Raw genomic sequence first — 21,955 nt, 5'->3', positions numbered from 1 at the left:
TCTCAAAATATTGTCACTGATGAATATGCAGTATAACGCTTAAGCATCTTTTACCGTTTCACAAAGCCTTGCAGCATTTTAGATGTACTATTATAAAACTATATTGCCATCAACTGTGTCTTAACCACTGGCATAAACAGCACAGTAAAAGCAATAAAGATAAATAAAGAAAACTGCACTAAAAATGTAAATCAAACTGAAAAAAAAAGATATCATCAGAGCTAATTAAGATGTTTTATTCAAGTCAGTGTTTCAGTTTTGCTCATTTGCAGGTTTGAAACTTTCAGTTTTGCGACATTAAAGATTAAGTTGGCTTTAATGGTTTCAAGTATCACCAACAATTTATCAAATGATGGAGCAAATTATTAGTGTGCTGATTACTTGAGGAAAACTTGTTGTAAAAAGTTACAGTACATTATTATCTTTATTGTAACCAGCAGCACGTTTAGAAATAAGTTATTTTACGGGCGACAAACACTGAGCATGACACATGAAAGAAACACAGACTGATTAGGTAATACGGTAAAAACATATGAACGAGTGCTGTCAACGTTAATCTCATTAAAATGACGTTAATGCCATAACTGCATTAACGCGGCAAATCTCCGTTAGCGAGTTATCGTGTTAAAACAAGCTAACCCCGCTAACGCTTTGACGCCGTGCAGCTCCACGCACGGGCGGTTATGGCATTAATGTCATTTTAACCAGATTAACGGTGACAGCACTAATATGAACATAATATACAGGAAAATCCAAAGAATTTATATTAAATTTATAATTATTCAAATATTTATAATAAATATTTGAATAATTGTAATAATAGTTCTTTTTAAAAACACAGAGGTGTGAATAATCGCTGTACTGGTGACTTGAACAAATTTCCACACTGAATGTGCCAAGTGATACAAGTGGACAGTGTAACATTGAGGGATGATGAATATGAATCAATATAAAGATTTTTGTAATAACATATAGATGTTAATCATCGCTGTATGTGTGACGATGTTCTTGCAAACTAGGATTCAACCTTTTAAGTAGGAGATAGGGTGCATGTATACATACATACACTACTATCATCACACTAAGATTTGTAGCGATGTTCAATAATTTACCTCGCCATTTGTGCTTCACCTTATGTTGTCGAACAAATGAGTCTTGTTGAAAAATCTTCACTGGAATTAAGATTTGTCTGGAAATTTAATAATAATAATGGATTGGATTTATATAGCGCTTATCGGGGCCCCCAAAGCACTTTACAATTCCACTATTCATTCACACGCTGGTGGAGGCAGCTACAGATGTAGCTACAGCTGCCCTGGGGCAGACTGACATAAGCGAGGCTGCCATATCGCGCCATCGACCCCTCTGGCCATCACCAGTAGGCGGTAGGTGAAGTGTCTTGCCCAAGGACACAACAACACAGACTGTCCAAGCCGGGGCTCGAACCGGCGACCTTCCGGTTACAAGATGAACTACCAACTCTTGAGCCACGATCGCCCCAATGGAATGACATTTCACTTTGAAATCCTCCTGAACTATTTTGAGTTTGCATCAACTTGTGTTAGATCGGTATAAAGCAGAATTAAGGGTAGCTCTGATGGATAGGCCATTCAGAGGGTAAATCATTACCCTTTGAACCACTATTGGAGGCTTGCTTTTTTTCTGCACACTCTGCTACTCTATTGATGTACATTACAAAAAAAAGTGCCTTTGAGTCAGATTGTTTTTACCCACTTGAAAGTTGGTTCAGATCAGAGGCAAATTCTCACACGAAGTAGAGGGAATAGTGCATGAGCAGATCAATACACAGAGCGGTTCCTCGCCAAACCAGCACTATCACGCTATGAAGCAGGATGCCAGGTCCTCTGAAGTTTACTCTGAACTGTACTCTCTCATGTCAGATACACTGAAAAAAAAAGTGTAGACAATAGAGTGCTAACTGAGTGAGCGTTTTGTGTGCAATGACTACGAAGCAAGAGCACAGATCTATAGAATTTTGGACAATGACACTCTTTGCAAAATCAAACAGTCACAAAGTGAATGTTGAGCTCAGAGGCTGAAGAAAAATCCTGCACTCAAGAATACTTTGAAGGAAACTGGCATATTATTGTCAAGGTCTACATCAAAAGGGTGCATTCATGAATGGATATACAAACGGTTACGACAAGGTGTAAGGTGCAGCTGTTTTCACTCTTAGCCATCGGAAAGCGAGTTATGAAACACTTTATTGGACAGAGGAAATAATATAACCTGTAAAACATGGTGGAGGCAGTGTTATGGCATCAGCATATGTGGCTGCATACAGCAGCGTAGTGGAAGTGGGTCAGCGAAGTAGCAAGATTATTTTATTAGTGGTGGGTCCAAATTTATTGAGATGTGTGCTTGCTGTTGTGTTATGTTTTGCTGTTTCTTCTTAGTTTATCATTTCCTTGAGAGGCTTTGCCTTTTCCAGGCCACCATTCTGACATAAGGTCAATCACTTCTTCACAATTTGTTGACAGCTTTAGTTAATAAGGTTCAATTTTTTTGTCTCAACTCCATCATGTACTTTTCTGTATAATTAAATGCTCTCAAAATAGGGCTTCCCCATAGTTCTTGTAGAGTATGAACCTGATCACTGCTGAAACTGTGAACCACAGTTTGTGAGGGCGCGATTTCAGAAAGCAAACACTGTACCTGGTTGTCCTTTTGTGAACAATTGTAGGTGTAAATTTGTTATTAATTACGATATCAAAATAACTTTTTTTGCATTTTATTTTGGAGAAAAAAGTTATGGGGAGTCATATCTGGAAAGTGGTGTGAGCACTGAGCTTGAATTGTATTAAGGCCCAAACATGCCAGAGTTCATGTTATTTTCACTGGAAACTTTTCCTCTGAATCTTTGAGGATGTTACAGGACATTTTATTGTTGACAGCTGGATGACAGCATGTTGACTGAGAGTTCTGTGAGTGAGAATGTGACTGTCAAAAAAACACTTTTTTGTTTTTGTTTTGTAAATTGCAGGCTGTGTCCTAAAAACCTTCTCCTTGGTCCTTGAGTTGTAGCTGGCTAGCTTTCTGGAAGTGGCTAGTTATTTTAGTTAGGTTGCTAAAGTACCCGATTTCCCTTAAAACAGTCAACCTACAAAAATAACTTTGTGTTATGGTAAGAAAATAGAAGCAAAACTTGAAGATATTTGAAATTTAAATACATTATTGTAAAAAACAAACAAACAAACAAACATTTCCACTGGTGTTAGGATGGAGGAAGGAGCTGAGTTTGCATATTCTGACTACAAATGGCAACCACCAATTGCATACTTAGTGCTGGAGATCAGAGTATGGTTCAGGTAACATACTGACAAGCTAGATAGCCCTCACTTCCTCCAGAACAATGCAAACCTACAAACCCGACTGACTACGCTAGCAGCAGCCAGAAAGCTTTGTAATTCAATTCAATGCATTTTATGTTAGACTTGGACGATATAAGAGAAATGCATTTCTTTTGTATTACACTCAAATTTGTGCAGCATTCTCCATTTGTACTGACACTAAAGTGTTCAGCCCGACTGTGACTCAGTCTTACCAAATGCCAAGAAGATACAGAACGTCATCCTGCTGATTCATGATGAGCTAACGAGCTTCACACATGGGAAGACAGAAAATGGGCCTTTTTCTGAACGTGAGCAAATGTCTTACTAAAGCTGACTATTTCTTTTCTTATTTTATTTTTACACGCTCTTTGTGGGATGATTTTATAATATGACTGCATTATATTGATAACAATACATGGCTGGAGACAGGGAGAGTCCTGAGACAAGCAGCTTGCCACTAAAGTTGTGAGGTCTTATGGTAAAACTGCACCCACTTTACCTGCTAAATAGAAACAAAGCAATATTTTAATCTAGGCTAATGGTATTGCAGTGTCTGATACATTTCATACAGGACATGCTGGTGCTATTTGGCTAGTGTTTTTGTAGTTCACAAAATGGATCACTAACACAGAAAACACAATATTTGGCACATTTTGTTATTGGGAACTGCTGATTGGCTCATCATTGGTTGTGTCATTGCACATTTTCTGGCTGATGATTCCAATTAAAAGTGTTGAAACCGAGCAACAACATGTATATTTTCACACATCCAAATTAAACATAGGCATAACATACTGTAAGTGTAATGGTGTGATGCGTTTGCCAAGTCTTGTTTGAGTTTATTTCAAACATGCTGCAGTTTTCAGCCCCTATAACTACACTCTGCCCTTTTCTTTAGAACTCAGATTTGATTAAATGTAACATCTCTGAAGTAATTTTGATTCACAGGAACAGAATTACACAAGACTACAAAACTACATGTGTGTATCATATGCTCATAGGGGATCAGCTGATCATTGGGGTCTTTAGCCTGACTTGTTATTTTAATATTGTAGTTTTGCTACATTTACAAATAATTTATTACCCAGCCCACTTCTCAACTTGTTCTTTTTTTTCGAATCATCCATATTTTAAAAAAATAAATGAATTATTATTAGGCCAGTTGTTATTCATTATGTCAGCATGATAAAGTGTCATTTGGCAGTTTCCCCATAGTGTTGTTGCCCCTAAATACCAAGCTGCTCTGAGGTCACATAACATTATAAATCGACCAAATTTTCCCACACTCAAAAACGATCCAGATACTTATAAATGATTAAACATGAAACAAACGATAAACAGATGCTGCAGTTTATCAGCTGCTTTGTGATACTGTGTAGTGCAGTAATAGCGCTGCATTAAAATGATTCTGCTTTTCCAAAAACAACATTGCAGCAGCGTGTCTGTTTGCCAAGCACATCCTCCACATCCAGTTAAAGCTGAACTTGAAGGAGCCGGGGCCTGAATGGGATAAACCCCCTCTTCAGTATCGGTGAAGTGGAGCAGCAGTGTGTCCTTCTTCCACTAAATGACCCATTCTGGCATCTGAGATCGGTCTACTTAAAAGTTATTGCACTACTTTTAAAGTCCCCCCCGAAGCAATCGCAACAACCGGGAAACTAGTAAACAAGTTAATGTATGCATATTGTGTATCTATGTGTTTTTGTAATCAGGATGAGTGGCATGGATAAAGTGGCTGTATATAATGGAAACGGCTGCGGCTGTGTGCATACATTTCCTTCTTGATTGTAGGATGATTGTACATGTGCTTCTGATTGTTTTGAGTCTATTTTTAAAGCCACTGAAAGATAAAATTGCCTCTATGTGTGGATATCGGGGGTGGGGACAAACTTCCATTCAGAGAAATGTGAGTGAATGCTAATTTATTTAAATTTAACATGAGGGTTGTACACACATGAATAATACATGTGGTTTTATCCCTATAGTTTGACTTTTCCAGTTGTTTTAAGTCTGTACTTCATGTTGATTGCACCACTCTCTTTTTAAAGGTCGGGACAGCACTGGTTTTTAATTCATCCCAATCTGCACTGATCTCCTGTTAGAGAATATTACCAGTTATCTTTCAGATGTAAAGACAAGCATGTTGTGATGTCACTTCACTGCAACTCACTAGCTGCTAAATGAGCATAAACCACTTGCAGAGACTTGTTGTTTCTCACTTTGATCATAAGAATAATTGGATTATCTCATTACATGTCTTGCAGAATATTACAATTCATGTATACACTGAGTTTTGATGGAACTGATTGTCATTTGCCTCTGGCTGCTGATTTGATTTCCGTTATAAGAATGGTCACATAAGTAGCTTAAAATAATTACTACTTCATTAAGGCCATATTAAATTAATTGATACACCGATAAGACATGAATTTTGATGAATACTGATTGCCTCGGGGAAAACAAGCAGATAAATTTTTACTCCGTCATCAAATATGCAAGTATGCAAAACAGCAAAAAAAAAAAAAAAAAAAAAGGGAATATTAACAGAAGGACTCCAACTAGAGGCTGTAATCGGATTATGGTGTGCCCAAAACCAAAGTGAATGAGAGTAGGCGTAGACGGTGCCAGTGGTGATTTTGTGGTTGCATATTATGCTGACAACAGTTGCCAATGTTAAACATATTTTAAACATACAAACTCTTTAAATTGCAATCAATCAATCAATCAAGGCTTTATTCGCCATGTGCAGGTTGCCCTGCAGTGAAATAGGGCACCCCCCCCCCCACAACACAGACATCACATGGGGATACAGGTCGGAGATCGGTAGCGTTACAGAAAAAAAACACTGAAATATACACTACAATGGGAAAGTACAAGAGGAAAAAAAGAGACCTCTACTCATGCTGGGCTCCTGGGAGGACAGCATGAGAACAGGAAACAAAAAAACTCCTCTGCACAAAAAGCACATAAATGTCCACAGCACAACATTATGGAACACGTGACAAGTCACAGGGTAGGGTGGGGGGTGAGGAGTAATCCGAAGCAAACACAGCAGCCATCCTGCCCAGCGCTACCATTCCAGCGTGGGCTCAGACCCGCCGTGTTCCCAGGAGGGAACAAGCATCGAAGGAAAGGGAGGGGGGGATGAGTGTGTGCATATCAGTGTATATGTGTGTGTGTGTGTGTGTGTGTCCAGAGTTCAGCTGAGACAGTGTCCTTCGCCCTGCTAGGCTAAGTAAACAGTCTTCCAGCCAACCCAGGTGGCCTTGCATGGAATGGGAAGAACAGTCTAAACACAGTCGTTATCAGGGTGTTTTTGTTCGGCGCCAGCTGCGGTCGCAAGGCGGGAGCCGAAGGGTCTCCGCATGAAGTGATGGTGCTTTTTACTTTAGTGCGAACAGCTCATATGAATTTCAAAGCAGTTCTAACAGTCCAACACTGGTCTCTCAATCTGCCGTTGGAGAGCCGTGAGCTTCTCCATGATGTTATCAAACTTGCGCTCAGTGATGTTGTCATTCTTGTGCTCAAAGAGCCGATTCTGAGAACTCACGACCACAGTGAGCCTCCCCAAGATGTAATCCAGTCTGCACTCAGAGATCTTATTCTGAGTATTCACGGCAGCTGTAAGCTTCTCCAAGATCTTATCCGTGCTGCACTCAATGAGCCCGTTTTGAGAAACTCACGCCTCGTCCATCGTTTCAATCCCAGCGGGCAGCCTTGTGGAGGTTTGAACAGCCGGTTCCGCTTTCTTAATTCTTTGATAAGTCAGGGCCAAGCCAGCTCCGATCAGCAAGAACCCTGTTACCATGGTTCCAAATAGGTAGATATCTTCAGCAGTCAGGCTCACCCAAGCCCAAACTTCTCGTTGAGAAAAGGGTGTCAATTGCATTTAGGGACCAGTTGATCAAATCCATAATTCCTCTTTTAGGTTTTAGAGAACAGACTGTGAGAGAGTGTTCCAGGGAAAAGTAATACAAAAAACACGAGACTAGACAAGGACATAAGAGGCTAAGCAGGAAAGCTAAGTTAGAGGAGGAGGAGAAAAGTGCGACTGCCTTCGTCAAGAGCAAGAGCTGGCATCAAGGTCTTGCTGCTATTTGACAGTGTAACACTTTCACTCCTCATCTTCTCATTGTTAGTGTCAGTGGGGTGGCCTCGTGCTTTGCCCAGGCAGCACAAGAAGGTTGTTCAGCATTCTCTATAGAGAGGAAATGAAAACAGACAACAATCTAAATCCACATTTCATTTCAAATGACTGTATAAATCTTTGAACGAATTTTATTAAGAGTGTTTGATGAAGGTTCCCTATCATGCGAGGATGAGACTACATAAAGGTATTGCAGAGAAGCTCGCTCTCCCTGAGCTCTCAGTTAATTCCAGCCTGAGGTGTGACAACTGCTTTGGCATCTTATTTTTGGTACATATGATTTTAAATGGCAATTATATTATTACAATGCTATGTGGGTTTTTCACAACAAACTGTAGATGTAGAATGGCATGTGTACAATTTGCCTTGATATGTAGGACTGTAGTGGCCAAAAAGTACTTGATTGCCAAGTAGAGTTGGAGTTTTTGGCTTGCTGTTTATATCAGGCTCCAAAGGCTGATAGCTGGCAATACATTACTCTATGAGGAGGCTGGTCGTGTGCATAATTAGATACAGTAACAGTGCAGCATGTTTCCTTGTTAAATGGTGGACAGAAAATGAATCCTCAGAGCCGCCAAGGCTTCAGATCTCTAATGTTATAATTACAATTTCAGGCTAATGCTTCCTTACTGTTCTTTAGAATTTAGCTTAAATTTCACGCTATTGTGCATTTACACATTACACCTACAGGAGCTGCTCGTCCATGAAAACTCATGCCAAGGTGTCTCAGGACACCGCTTTTGTGCTGATGTTAATACCACAGGAGGTTTGGAGCTCTGCAATCATTGAGTCAGCAGAGTGTTGGTGACAGTTCAGCACAGTGACCCTGCTCTGTAACTATGAGGTCTGCCACTGAGTTGCTGGGGTTCCTAAATGCTTCCACTTTGCAATAACACCACTTAAAGCTGATGCTGGAATAACCAGGAAGGAAGAAATGTCCCAAACGGACTAGTTGCAATGGTAGTATCCTATTATAATACCACTCTCAGTATGTTCTTTAGAACACGTTCTTTCACAAATATTGTAAAGACTTCATTTATTAGTGTCACGGTGTTTATTGTTTAGTCTATATTTTCTTATAGCAATCTCAGTATCATTATGAGCTGTGATATATACATCTCATCGGTTCCCGACTGCAGGGTGTATGGTTCCAGAGTTGATGATTTTCTAATTAAACTAATAAGATGATGCTTGTTGCAAACACAAACTGTGCTGAAAGTAGGAACATTTTGCCTGTCTGAGCTGTGAAATGTACTGTTGGCACAGCACTATCCGGTACTCATTAACGCTTTCACTGAAATGTTAGACTTCACACCGTCTGTACTTGTAAACATCTTCACAGTAGAAAGCTGTAATCACATACACCCACATATAAAATTATTAAACTCTCACTTGCTACACTTTTTTAATAACTCATATATACTAAATTCTTTTAAAACTATTTCTCAGGTTTTAGATATCTCAGGCTTATCTGATTTATTTTTCCCCTCCAAACCCAAACATCCCACTTGCTGATGTGAAATTCACTTTAGTAATTCTATTTACCTGTCACTGTTGAGTCCACAATGATAACAAATCAAACCAGGATGCACTCTAAAGTGTCCTACTGACAAGTGAGGACAGGTTGGCAATACGAGCTGTTCATCTGTAGAAAGTTTGTGTATGTGGAGGTCAGAGTTAACGGCTTCATCTATCAGGTATAATCAGAATAAAGTCAGTGCAATGTAGATTCAGCAGATCAGGATTTCAGGATGCTAAACTTTTCATAAGTCCTTAATTGCCTTGTGATTTGAACAGTAATGCGATTGTTCATTATCACTTGATTTAATACAGTCACCATTTAACTGCCCATTCATTAGCCATCCACAGCTGCAATCAAAAGCATGTTATTGTATAGTGTAAGTTTTCAGTGAGTTTAAAAAAGCAACAGTTGTGTGCACAAGTTGAAAGTCATTAAAGATGAAAAAAAAAAACAGTTTAAAGACATCATTCAGACTTTGCACCTTGGTTTCTGACTCCAGCTACTGGTGGCATTCCCATGCAATACTCATCCATCCTATGTTGTTGTGTTTAATTAAGTGAAATTACTTTCTATACATCAACATGTAAGCATTTTTATTTTAAGCATAAGCTTTCTGATATTAGTATTTAAATTACATTATCAAGTCTATCAAGTCTATGAAAATTCCAAGTCTGTCCATGTAAGTCTTTGTTATTGTCTTTTCAAGAAAATGCACTGCTATCCTTGAAGATAGCATTTCTACAGGGGCATAAAATGCATTGAAGTTCAAAAAGAATATTTCTAGTTCTTGACAAAAGGTAATATAGCTGCTTCGTTGCAAAACTCAAATCCTAAAACTGTAACATGAATGGAGTCGTGTGAGTCTGTTTGCCAGGAAATGTAACTCAAGCTTTCTGCATAAGCATAAGAAAAATGTATTACTAGGAAATTTTAACATTCCGGATTCCCTGACTTTTGTTCTAATGCTGTAATTGGATTAATTTTGGTAAATTAACAAAAATGTAAAAAATAATAAAAAAGTGTCGATTCAATCATGCAATCATTCATAATAAGGCTTCTGAAGCAGAAACCCAAAAATGAATACCCCCTCCAGCGTCCTGCAACAATGAAGCTAGATTTGTATGTATGATGCAATAATTACGTCTCTGCAAACCAATAAGTGTTTATACAAATTCTAAAGCAGAAAAAACACTTTCAGAGGAAGAAATGTTGCCATTAAAAGCACATGTCAGTGTTGTCATGGCCAGCTTAAGAAAATATTTATTGAATGTGAGACTAGGGATTTATGTTTTAATACTGTATCAAGGCTTCTTCTTTCTCTATATGACACCTTTGAAATTGTATCACAGTATCATTAATCTGATCTGACAAATTCTCACCTCAGGAATAAAAATCACAGGATGTTACATTCTTTCCTAGCAGGTTAAACTTGTGCATACTTTTACTCAACTTTTCCTTATTAACAAAAACCTTCTCAACATGCCAAGCACAGTGAAATGTCAAAAGAAGAAAAGAAAGAAAAAAAGACAGTTTTTTTCACACTCTTGATTGATGAAGAGAAGCCCACATCAAGAGGACTGAGATGTGTTCTTCTCTGATTAGTCTGTTTATATGCGCACATTATTTTGAATAGTTTCTTTTTCTAAACACCATCATCTGCTCTCTAATAACATGCACAAACACACAGGAAGGTGTTTCCAGCTGAAAATGAGGCTGACACACATAATAAAAATCCAAACAGGTGATCATCTGTACACATTTCTAAACAGTCTTTTTAATGAATAAGAAATATTGTTGATGACTGAATGGAATTTGATGCAGGGATACAGACACTGAATATATGAAAGGTTCATTCACTTGAAATTAAACTGAGCCTGAATACTGCTGCCTTATATCTTCAGAATGAATAATTTTCATATTTAAGCTTGCCAATGAAAAGGATAAATGATAATTCAGCATCAGTTGTTTGACCTGAAATAACAATCTAACTTTAATCTTCATGTTATAGTGTTTCAACCTTATTCTCAAAATGAACAATACATTTTTATTTCTTAATGTGGTCCTAATACTCCATCACACTCTTAGGAAAGCTTTCTCGTAATTCCTTAAAGCAGACTTCAGGAATAGTTCTCCAGGCTTGTTGAAGGACATTCAAAGCTGGTCTTTGTGCCAGTCTATCAAGATGATCCCACGCTGCTTCAGTAATGTGGAGGCACTGACATCCATCCATGTTTTTGCTGCATTTGGATTGTGTTTCGTGCTAAAAAATGAAATTGATGCCAATCAGATTTTTTCCGAATGGTATTGTATAGCAGATATTGTCTTCATTTAAATTTGATCTATATTGACTAGGTCGCCAACACAACTGGCTGACATGCAGCCCCAAATATGACCAAACTTCAACCATGTTTGACAGATACGCTCACTGTTGTACCTCCTCTTTATATGCTGATGACAATTTGAACTAAATTTCAAATTAAGATTCATCACTCCATAAGATCGGTTTTCATTTCAGTTCTCGTATAAACTAGCATACGTCATGCTTTTCTCCTGGTTTCCCTTCTTTAAGAATGGCTTCTTGAAAGCCGAGAACTGAGAGTATTTCTGATCAGGCTTCAGTAAACAGTAGATATATCAATTGAAAATCCAGATGTATGTAGATATGACTTTCAGATACTGTTCATCAGCTATTGATAGTTAAACTTGCCAACTGACCACCACTTGTCCGGTTTCCTTGAATTTTTTAGGGACACCCTGCTAAACCTTTGACTAATTGCTCTTTGGGAATCACCTTAGTGGTGCCACGATACAATTTTTGTCAAGTGCGTGCAGGCAGGAATGGTGGACCCAAAGTGCAGACTAGGGCTGGGCTATATCATACCGTTCATGATAATACCAGTGTAATGTTGGTCAACGATAGGAAAATGAAATATGGCGATAGCATATGGGTAAAACGCACATGCGCAGTGCCTTTGCTTTCATACGCACATGGCGGCGACGCAGAATGAGAAGAGCGAAAGCGGATCGTTGAATGAAACAATGAACCAGAACTGGTTTGTAAAAATGCTGCAGCTTCACTGGTGGAACTGGTTTAGCTTTCGTCCGTCAGATACACAACAAAGCACTATTTTTGGTAGAGCATGCTAGCGGGCCGTCGTTATTACCGTGTTGTTTGGAAAATACGGCGCACTTAAAATCAATCCTTTGATTTTTCTGAAAGTCGACAGAGCCCCTTATAATCCCGTGTGCCTTATGTATGAACTCTGGTTGTGTTTACTGATTTTATGTGCACGGCGCTCGAAAATCTGTCAAATGTTTCAGTACAACTTTGCTAAGCTACGAAGCCGCACCGCTTGATGGATTGTCGGAGCATTACGGCTATCGTAGGCGGAGCCTCGCGGAGTGATACGTACTGTGCTTCAACATAATCTGTCACGATCTGGTACAGGGATTCAAACGCAGAGCGGTAAGGTATCTCCAAGGTGTAGTTTATTTACAGTGCCAGTGCAATATATGTACAGTGAAGGGATCCAAAACTCCGGGGGAATCACAGGGTAACTCGCTCACGTCTTCTTCGCTCACACTCACACACGTTCCCGCAGCAGGGAGGTCGCAGGTCCCGGGGGGGGAAGATCTGAGGCAGACGAGAAGGCAGGTCACCAACTAATCACAAATCACGAATATGAAGCACAAGAGCTGTGAGAACACTAACGTTAGGGGTACAATCATCCAGCGACGAGAGGATCTGTGTTCCAGCCTCAAATAGTGCTCCCGGTGATGATGGGTGAGTGTTGTCAGGTGTGTGTGTGGGCCAAGGGCGGGAGCCCACAGTGAGCTCCGCCCAGGCAGAGAGGGAGAGAACAGAAACAGCAATTGTAGCCTTGTGGGGCCGACCGGGCAGGCACGGAGACCATGACATAATATTACCGTATTGTGTGTGTATAACCCCTTTTTAAGTTTTGTGGATGTTATACATGGTTATGCTGAGGATATGTCGGCCAGTTTCCACTGGAAATGCCTTTTGGTTAAACTGTCAGCGAGGAATTTGCATTTGCACTGTTACATTTTTATATAACTTTAATGCACATAAAAAACAGCTGCTTGTTTAAGTGAAAATACATTGATGGGGTTTTTTGCACTAATAAAGTTGTGGAGTTGTAAAGTATTTTGTCTAGTGTCAGTTATATCGTTATCGCAAATTTTCAAACGTATATCGTGATAAATACTTTTGGTCATATCACCCTGCTCTAGTGCAGACTCACGGAAACAAAATGACAAAACACAAGTCCACAAGAAGCCGAGGAGCTCAAGAAAACCAAAAGTCCGTGAAGAGCACTGGAACTCAAAAAACTGTCCATAAAGCTCTCCGGGGATTGCCCGGAGCAACACAGGCGAGGCAAATCCGGGATTTTTACAAACCAATTCTGGTTCATCAGTTACATTTAACGATCCGCTTACGCTCTTCTCATTCTGCGTCACCGCTATGTGCGTATGTAAACAAAGGCACTGCGCATGCGCGTTTTACCCATATTCTATTGCAATATTTCATTTTCCTATCGTTGCCCAAAATTACACCGGTATTACCGTGAACGGTATGATATAGCCCAGCCCTAATGCAAACTGGGGGAGCTAGGGATCGAACCACCAACCTTCTGATCAGCAACTAACCTGCTCTACGTCCTGAGTTACAGCCAGCCAGGTTGTGGACCAGACGACGGCGTGGCAGCAGCAGGACCAGATGAGGCAGGACCAGACTTAATTGATTAGTCTCTGATTGATTTAATGTTCATGTAATCCAAACATACAGTGTCTGAGTTTGTTGGTTCGGGCAGAACTGAATCCCGAGAGGAAAACAGTCTGATTCACAGTGAATGAAATGTCAGAAGGTTCGGGACCGGGATGCTCAAGCGGAACATTCAGCAAACAGTCACTCTTACTCACCGATGAAGTTAGCTCAGCAGCCCTGGAGTGACAGCGGCGTGAGCGACGCCTTCCCTTGAGGAAGGGGGAGGCGGCGAGAGAGAGGACGGACCAGTTCGCAAGTCATCCAGCGGATTGAGCTGCGACTGCTCCAGTTGATCGGGCTGCAAATCCTCCGGCTCCTCACACTGAAGCGGTTAACCTCCAGCAGAAACGCCGTCCTGCTGTGGCAAACGCAGCTGCTTCACAGAGAACTCTGTCTGGTGCTGCTGTGTTGGCGTGGAAAGAAAGATAGCTAGCTCACTGGCTCTTACGTGCTCCCTCCATGCAGCTATGGTGCTGCTCAGTTTAGTGTTCAAGGAGAATTGATGAAGCCGGGGTTGTTCTTAATCATTGCGTCCACTGCGCTCAGTCCCACAGACATAGCCTGTAAGCTATCGGCCTGAGAGATGCGGTCCAGCAAATTAACCAACCTCTCCATTTCGGAATCAACCTCAGAGGCGGAACAATCTGCGGGGTCCATGTTCTGGTCATGATCTTATGTCAAGTGCAGGTGAACTTAAATACAGCTTTAATGCTGGACGGCAAAACAGAAAACTGGCTGCATTAGAATACAAAATAAACAGAACACACAGTACAGAATGAGGGTAGATCGCGACACTGACACAGAGAAACACAAGGCTAAAATACACAGAGGGAGCTTTCTGGGAATGAGAGACAGAAGCGAAACACAGCTGGGACAAATCATACATGACGAGAACAAAGGGAAGCAAAACTCAATACATTAACCCAGACTTTCAAAGTAAACCAGGAAACATAACAGACTGAACTTGTATACATAGACTCACAGGCAGACACTGAAACCATAGACACTACAAAGGGAACACGGAAATCACAACCAAAACCTAAGAATTAATAAAGAAATATATTTAAAAACAAAATACTGGGTCAGCGACTCAGGCACCCCAACAATTTTACCCCTGTGAATCTGTGTCTTTGACCTTTTTTCTTAAACTGATGTGAACAAATGCTGGGTGTAACTCAGTTAAATTTAATAAATTCTGTTTTCATGGATGCCTGGATGTTAAAGCAGCAACACTGATCATTTTATTAAAGATGAAAGAATTTAGCCAGTGTTTAACTCTCAGTGATGCCGCAGTGTTCGTTTGACTTTGGGACCTGAAGGTCGATGGAGTTTAGGACCCAGATTACTCAGCGAGGCTCCATCACGCAGTGCCACCAAAGTCGTACTAAAACATTTGACAGATTTTTGAGCGCCATGTAGCACATAAAATCAGTTTGAGGTCAGTAAGCACAACCAGAATTTATACATAAGGCGCACCGGATTATAAGGCAAACTGTCGATTTTTGAGAAGATTAAAGGATTTTAAGTGCGCCTTATTGTGCGGAAAATACGGTACTAAGGTTTTCAGCATCTCTGCCATGGCATCAGACTACACAGGCCCCCCTTCCCAAGTTCATCAGTGAGTCCTGATCGCCTAAGGCACTGTCACAGGTTTATCAGTTGGACCAATACCTCTGTTTACTTGTAAACAGACCTAACTGTTGTTGATGATGTCTGTTGATTTAAAATTAGCTTTTGCCTTTTATTTAAATGCAGTTGTCCATAATGAGTGGTTTTCACAAAGTACATGGCAGCTCCTGGTATCTTCCAATTTTAAGGCTGAACTAGTAAGTTTTTTTCCTCTTGGCTAATTGCATCTGTGGTTTTACTGATATTGCCTGAATGTGGCTTTACATCTGGGATTTTACCAATGTCATGTTTCCCCATACATTTTCTTCCCATAGTGTATGTGTAGACAAACGTGTATGACTGCAGTGTCCCATGTGTGATGTCAAAAGACTTACGCAGGCTTGAAGTTAGAGTCTCTTGTCTAAACCACCTGCTGTAAGCACCATCAGCCATGTACCAGTCCTCCTTAGTTCCTGATATGAGCGTTCCTCAGATTGTAGGCATATTTTTACCCTATTTCTCTTTAGGAGTTTTCAAGCAAAAAGAGTCTATTCAAAGTGCACTCCTTTCATACGCCTGTCAGGAAATGAAAAGAAATGCCCTTACTGTCTGACTAGTGGGCCATGTGACTAGCTTTTTTTTCTTTTGCCTTAGATAAACAACTCTCAGTTTTTTGAAATCCAGCTTCATCCCCAAGCAAAATTTCCATTTGTGTGGCTGTGACATTTTTTATGTGATTTATTCTATTGTCCCGAATCCCCCGGCCTTTGCTGCCCCTCCACCTCGTCCCCTTGCCATCAGCTTGACAATCCCAGCCTTTGTTTTTGCAATGAGAAGCAGCATTCTTCCAGAGGGATGACCTCCTCTGTCTCTATAGAGGCTGGCACTGGGGACACGACCCTCCCCGATGATTGGATAGCACCCGCCGGATGCTGTGAATGAAATCCACTAGTTGTCACCCCAATGCTGCCCACATGTGCGCCAAACACAAGCTCATTCCTGAGAAAGAGAACTCGAGGGATCCCTCTGTTCATCCCAGCTGATGCTCCCAAGCCTCAGCACCGCTATCAGGACCATTAGCACAGAACACAGGATCCAACTCTGTGGATCATCATTCGTTTCTGTGAGTATCCATTTGATGCTTTTTAACCGTAGTTTTTAACAATATACTTTAGAGTCAGGACTCCAGTGATCATTATATTATTGTTCTTAACAACTGCCAAGCAGGGCAAATTAATTTCTTCCTTTTTAGAAGAAAAGAAAAGAGGAGGTTTTAGCAGCACCATAAGAGGAGGCTGAAATGAAAGGTACTGAAGTGAAAAACTATTTCAGAGAGACTTAAAATCCCAAAGCACACTCATTATTAGAATTCCAAGCCAGCAGTACATCAAGGCACCCAGCTCAAGTTTTATACCTCAAACCAGCTGAAAGGGATGAGTGCAAACACAGGAACATCAAAAACCAGAAACAGTAATGCATTAGGCTACCTGCAGCGATGCAGGTATCTGTCATACACGGACACCTGCACAGATCTGGATTCAGGTTATTATGCAGTTATGTGGGTAGGGATAAGTGAATTTACTTTGCAATACCTGTATTGTACTTTTATTAAATACACAGCACATAATAACTGTTGCCGTTATGGCTGTCTGTGTGCCACCTGGCTTGAGGACTGTAGGGTGGGAATAGGAACTGCTTTGTAATGAGGATTTGCCGTGGATACATGGATGCTATAACACAGAGTTAGCTGGGCATTCACAGAAATGCAAAGCTGTGGTCAATGGTGCTATTTATTGAAATTCCATATCATGAGTGTATCTGTGCGACACAGTGCTTGTAAGGCTTGTTACCCTTTAAATTGTGGCTCTTTCATCAGTATGCCTTCAGTGTGTACATGTCACATAGCCCCCAGCAGTGCCTGCCATTTGACTCTCATTAGCACAAACAACATTTGTATGGATTTCCCAGCTGAAACCGAATTTATGTTTCAGGGAGTTTTGATACCAAGAGAGACCTATTTATAGTGTTTATGAGCTCGTCCATACATTTTAAAGACATGGTCAGACACTTTCAATCCTTTTAAGTGCAGCATGAGGCCTGCCTGTCCTCCTTCCACTCATTGCTCTTTAAACCAGTCAGAGTCTATCAATAATGAGCACTGCATTAGAATCATTTGGTTTGATTTGTAGATGTGCGTCTCTTTCCAGCACAGCTTTACTGCCAAGTCCCATTATGTACTTGAATTGATTTACAGCTATTCTATCATTTCTTATAGGTAACGCCATAAAAAAGGCACATTAAAAGAACACAAGAAGATTGCAGTCACATTAAAACACTGGTGCCGTAGTAAATGTGTAGTAGTGGTCAGTTGTGTGTTATATAAACAAACTATCAGCCTGTTGTTGCTGATTGGTGTTCTAACAGGCACAATCATCGGCATGCTTCAGTGCTCGCACACAGTGCTATTGTTCACGGCTGAGCTGAAGAAAATAATACTACATTATGTAGATGGATCAAAAATGAATCATTCCATGAAAGAACCTTCAAATTGTTAAAAAATTGTTTTATGTCTGAGTTTCATGCAATGTTCGTGTGCTGACTCATCTGCCCCCAGCAAAGGTCATTAGCAAGTGGCAGACCCGTGTGCTTAGTGATGTGTATGGACACGGGTGCTGCGCCAAGAGGATTCTGAAAACCAATCAAGAGAGCACTTTCTCAGCTGATGGGATTTAATGAAAAAATCAATTTGAAACAAACACTGCCAGCATGACCCATGTTATTTTATTTTCTCCTTATCCTTCAAAGTGCTTCCAGTAGCGATGGTAGCGGTACTGTCATGAGCCATGTCTTTGATTATGCGCATTTTCATCATGTAAAATTATTCAATAAGAAATATTGTATTTGTCATTTTTTTAATGTTTTCTTATCAGTCGCAGTATTGGGTCGATTGCCTGATAGTTTTATAAAGACAGAAATATCATTTGTTTACTCTCTTTTTCCTAAGATAATTTTTATTTGACATTGTTGGCTCTGTTTGTCAGTTGTTGGTGTAAGGAAACAGGAAAAGGGTGTCACGGCGAGTGAGATGAGCCGTATAAAAATAATAAATGAGGATCCAATTGCAGGCAGTAGTGGAGGAGTGAAGGTGGTTTATTGGACACGAAATAAATATAGACAAACAGCAAATGGAGCACGAACTAAACTAGACTGGAGACAACTAAACTACTGAGTACAAACCGGAACTCAAACATGAAGCAAGGTGGACGACGGTACAAGATGGTGACGGCAGGGAAACACACAGATGACGCAGGGTGGAAACACAGACAGACCAGCCACAACAATGACTGAAGACATGACTTAAATACACAGAACCACAGGGGAATTACACACAGGTGGTGGACACAGCTGGGAATAATCAACAAGACGAGACAAAGGTAAAACTGAACACACTCACATGAGACGCAGACCTTCACAATAAAACAGGAAACAAAACACACTTTACTAAGACACAGACTAGACAGAGACAGACTTGAAATGACATATGAAACTAAACCCACATCTTAAACCCAGATAAACAGAACATGGAACTCTAATAATAGACATAAACATTACCATAACACGACAAGAGAACAAGAACACAATCCCTGATGCAAACTTAAATCAAAACACAATAAACTCAAAATACTGGGTCCAACGGACCCAGAACCGTGACAGTACCCCCCCTCTAAGGGCTGGCTCCCGACAGCCCTAAACAAAATAAAAAAGCAGGAAGCACCAAGCCAGGGCGGGCGGAGGGGGTCCAGGAAGGAGGGTCCGAAACAAAAAACAAGGAGCACAGAGTCCAGAACCAAAACACGACTGTTCACTAGTCCATAACACAGTCAGGAGGCCAACCGTGCACACGGCAACGGCGGCGACGGGCAAACAGTTCTGGAGGCCGACCGTGCAAACGGCAACGGCGGGCAAACAGTTCTGGAGGCCGACCGTGCACCCGGCAACGGCGGCGACGGAGCAGGTCCGGGGGCCGACCGTGCAGACGGCAACGGCGGCGCGAATGCAGTTCTGGAGGCCGGCAATGCGGAAGGCAGTGGCGGCGCGTAGGAGGTCGTCCACGCAGAAGGCGGGGGTGGCAACAGAAGTCCGGAGGGCGGCCACGATGCCAGCGGCGGCGACAAACCTTTTCCGGAGGCTGTCCCCGAAGGCCATGATGCCACCTTATAGGCCTGGAAAATGGCCAGCAGAGGCTAGGCGGAACAGGTCGAGCTGGCCCTGACGGCGGCGTGGCAACCACAGGACCAGGCGAGGCCGGACCAGGCGAGGCCGGACCAGGCGAGGCCGGACCAGGCGAGGCTGATGAAGGCACGGAGGCCGGACCAGACGAGGCTGATGAAGGCACGGAGGCCGGACCAGACGAGGCTGATGAAGGCACGGAGGCCGGACCAGACGAGGCTGATGAAGGCACGGAGGCCGGACCAGACGAGGCTGATGAAGGCACGGAGGCCGGACCAGGCGTGGATGACGGCAGCGGGACGGCTGCGGAACCTGACGGCAGCGGGACGGCTGCGGAACCTGACGGCAGCGGGACGGCTGCGGAACCTGACGGCAGCGGGACGGCTGCGGAACCTGACGGCAGCGGGACGGCTGCGGAACCTGACGGCAGCGACGCTGCAGGCGGTGATGCGAATGGTGATGATGTGAATGCTGTAGGCGGTGGCGTGAATGCTGCAGGCGGTGATGTGGATGCAGGCAACGGTGTAGGAGTCACAGGGGATGATTCAGCAGATGGTAGCTGAACAAACTTCCCCGGACCGCCAGCAGATGTGAGGATATGCTGGCTGGGTCCTCCAGGACCCTCAGCTAACGAGGCGTGGTGCTGGGTGGGCTCCTCGGGCCCTCCAGCAGACGTGGCTTGAGGCTGGACGGGCTCCTCGGGCCCTCCAGCTGACGAGGCAGGACGCTGGCTGGGTTCACCTGAACCCCCAGCAAACATGGCTTGAGACTGGACGGGCTCCTCTGGCCCTCCAGTGGAAACAGACACTGAAGCAGCAGGTACGGAGACCTCCGCCAGTGTGGACACTGGCTGGGACTGAGCAGCACAGTGGCTAGACTCAGGCAGCAACAGTGGGATGCAGTCCTCAGAGGGCTGAAAGTGTTCCCTAATACACTCAGCAGAGGACGGAGGCGGACGGGTGAACTCACTTGAACTCTCAAGGGGTGCTGAGAGCTGAGACTGTTCTGGTGAGTTCTCCAGTGAGGCTGCTGGCGCTGGCGTCTTGACCTCTAGGGGTCCAGAGATGGCTGGTGACTGACACCCAGCCTCTGGGGAGGCCCTAGAGGGAGCAATTGTCTCTGACATGGCCAGCTTAAGAGAACCAGCAGATATTGCGGTGAAGTGCGTTCCCTGCTTTGAACGAGACCGTGAGGATGGTGGCTGAGTAAATGAGCGGGCAGACAGCTGAACTGGTGGCGACTGAGCAATAGGCAACGAAGCGGCTACAGACTGACCTACAGGTAGCGGAGACGATTGTAGTGGAGTCGTAATGAGTGGTGGAGTGGCTGACTGAACTGAGGGCAGCGCGGCTGCTGACTGAACTGAGGGCAGCGCGGCTGCTGACTGAACTGAGGGCAGCGCGGCTGCTGACTGAACTGAGGGCAGCGCGGCTGCTGACTGAACTGAGGGCAGCGCGGCTGCTGACTGAACTGAGGGCAGCGCGGCTGCTGACTGAACCGTTAACTGAATTGCAGACCCAACGTTGAACTGTGGTGAAAGTGTGGATGGGAGAACATGATCAGAAAAAACTGCTTCGGTGAGGTTTACAACTTCCCCTGAATGAATCAGTGCAGGTGAAAAAGGGTCCCAAACATTTTCATTGTCTAAATTCATAATACCAGGCTTGGAAACAGAATGGAAACAGTCATTAACACAGAGCGTGGGCTCAGGAGAAACAGTCTTTGAAGCAGTGGCCATGGATGAGACAGAAAAAGTATTGTTATCTCCAGAAGACACACAAAAATTAGCTCCAGAAACAATCACAGAGTCCGACGCAGCAGAAAAAGTGTCCCTCTCACTCACCACAGCCGATTGTTTCCGTGTCCCGACATCCGGCTGTGGGGTGCCACGCCGACGGCGCAAACGTCGCTTCTTTCTCGGAGACTGCTCCGACAGGCCGGGTAATCCCTCGTCCGGCGGTTCGGACAGCACGTCCTCCGTTGAAGCGAGCAGGCGAGCGGTAGCGGCAGGGGGGTGTAGGTGAAGCTCATGGAGAACGAAATTCTGCACGAGCGGATGCAGAGAGTCCAATAGCCAGGGATAACCGGACATAAGGTGTTGTAGGTTGGCTTCCACAGAGAAAAGAGAGGCTTCCCCCTCATGCTCCAACAACTGGTGAATTAATTTAGAAGCAGAGTCGATAACGGCCTCCTGAAGCTCCCTGGGTGGGGTGACTGCCGCTGGATCCATATCTGGCTGGTCCGTACTGTCACGGCGAGTGAGATGAGCCGTATAAAAATAATAAATGAGGATCCAATTGCAGGCAGTA

The 21,955-nt window shown here is 42.8% G+C and overlaps 1 protein-coding gene across 1 annotated transcript in view; it reads left to right on the top strand.

The window, feature by feature from the left end:
- The first annotated feature begins 16,420 nt into the window (after window positions 1-16,420).
- b3gat1b (beta-1,3-glucuronyltransferase 1 (glucuronosyltransferase P) b) overlaps window positions 16,421-21,955 on the top strand; it is a 61,152-nt gene continuing 55,617 nt past the window's right edge. Inside the window, exon 1 of the mRNA XM_080867216.1 lies at window positions 16,421-16,539. The gene's annotated coding sequence lies outside the window, so the exon portion shown is untranslated. The remainder of the gene's footprint in view (window positions 16,540-21,955) is intronic.

The sequence above is a fragment of the Rhamphochromis sp. 'chilingali' genome, assembly GCF_963969265.1.
Source record: "Rhamphochromis sp. 'chilingali' genome assembly, chromosome: 19".
In the NCBI taxonomy this organism is placed as follows: Eukaryota; Metazoa; Chordata; class Actinopteri; order Cichliformes; family Cichlidae; genus Rhamphochromis; species Rhamphochromis sp. 'chilingali'.
This window is presented reverse-complemented; position numbering and strand designations above follow the sequence as displayed.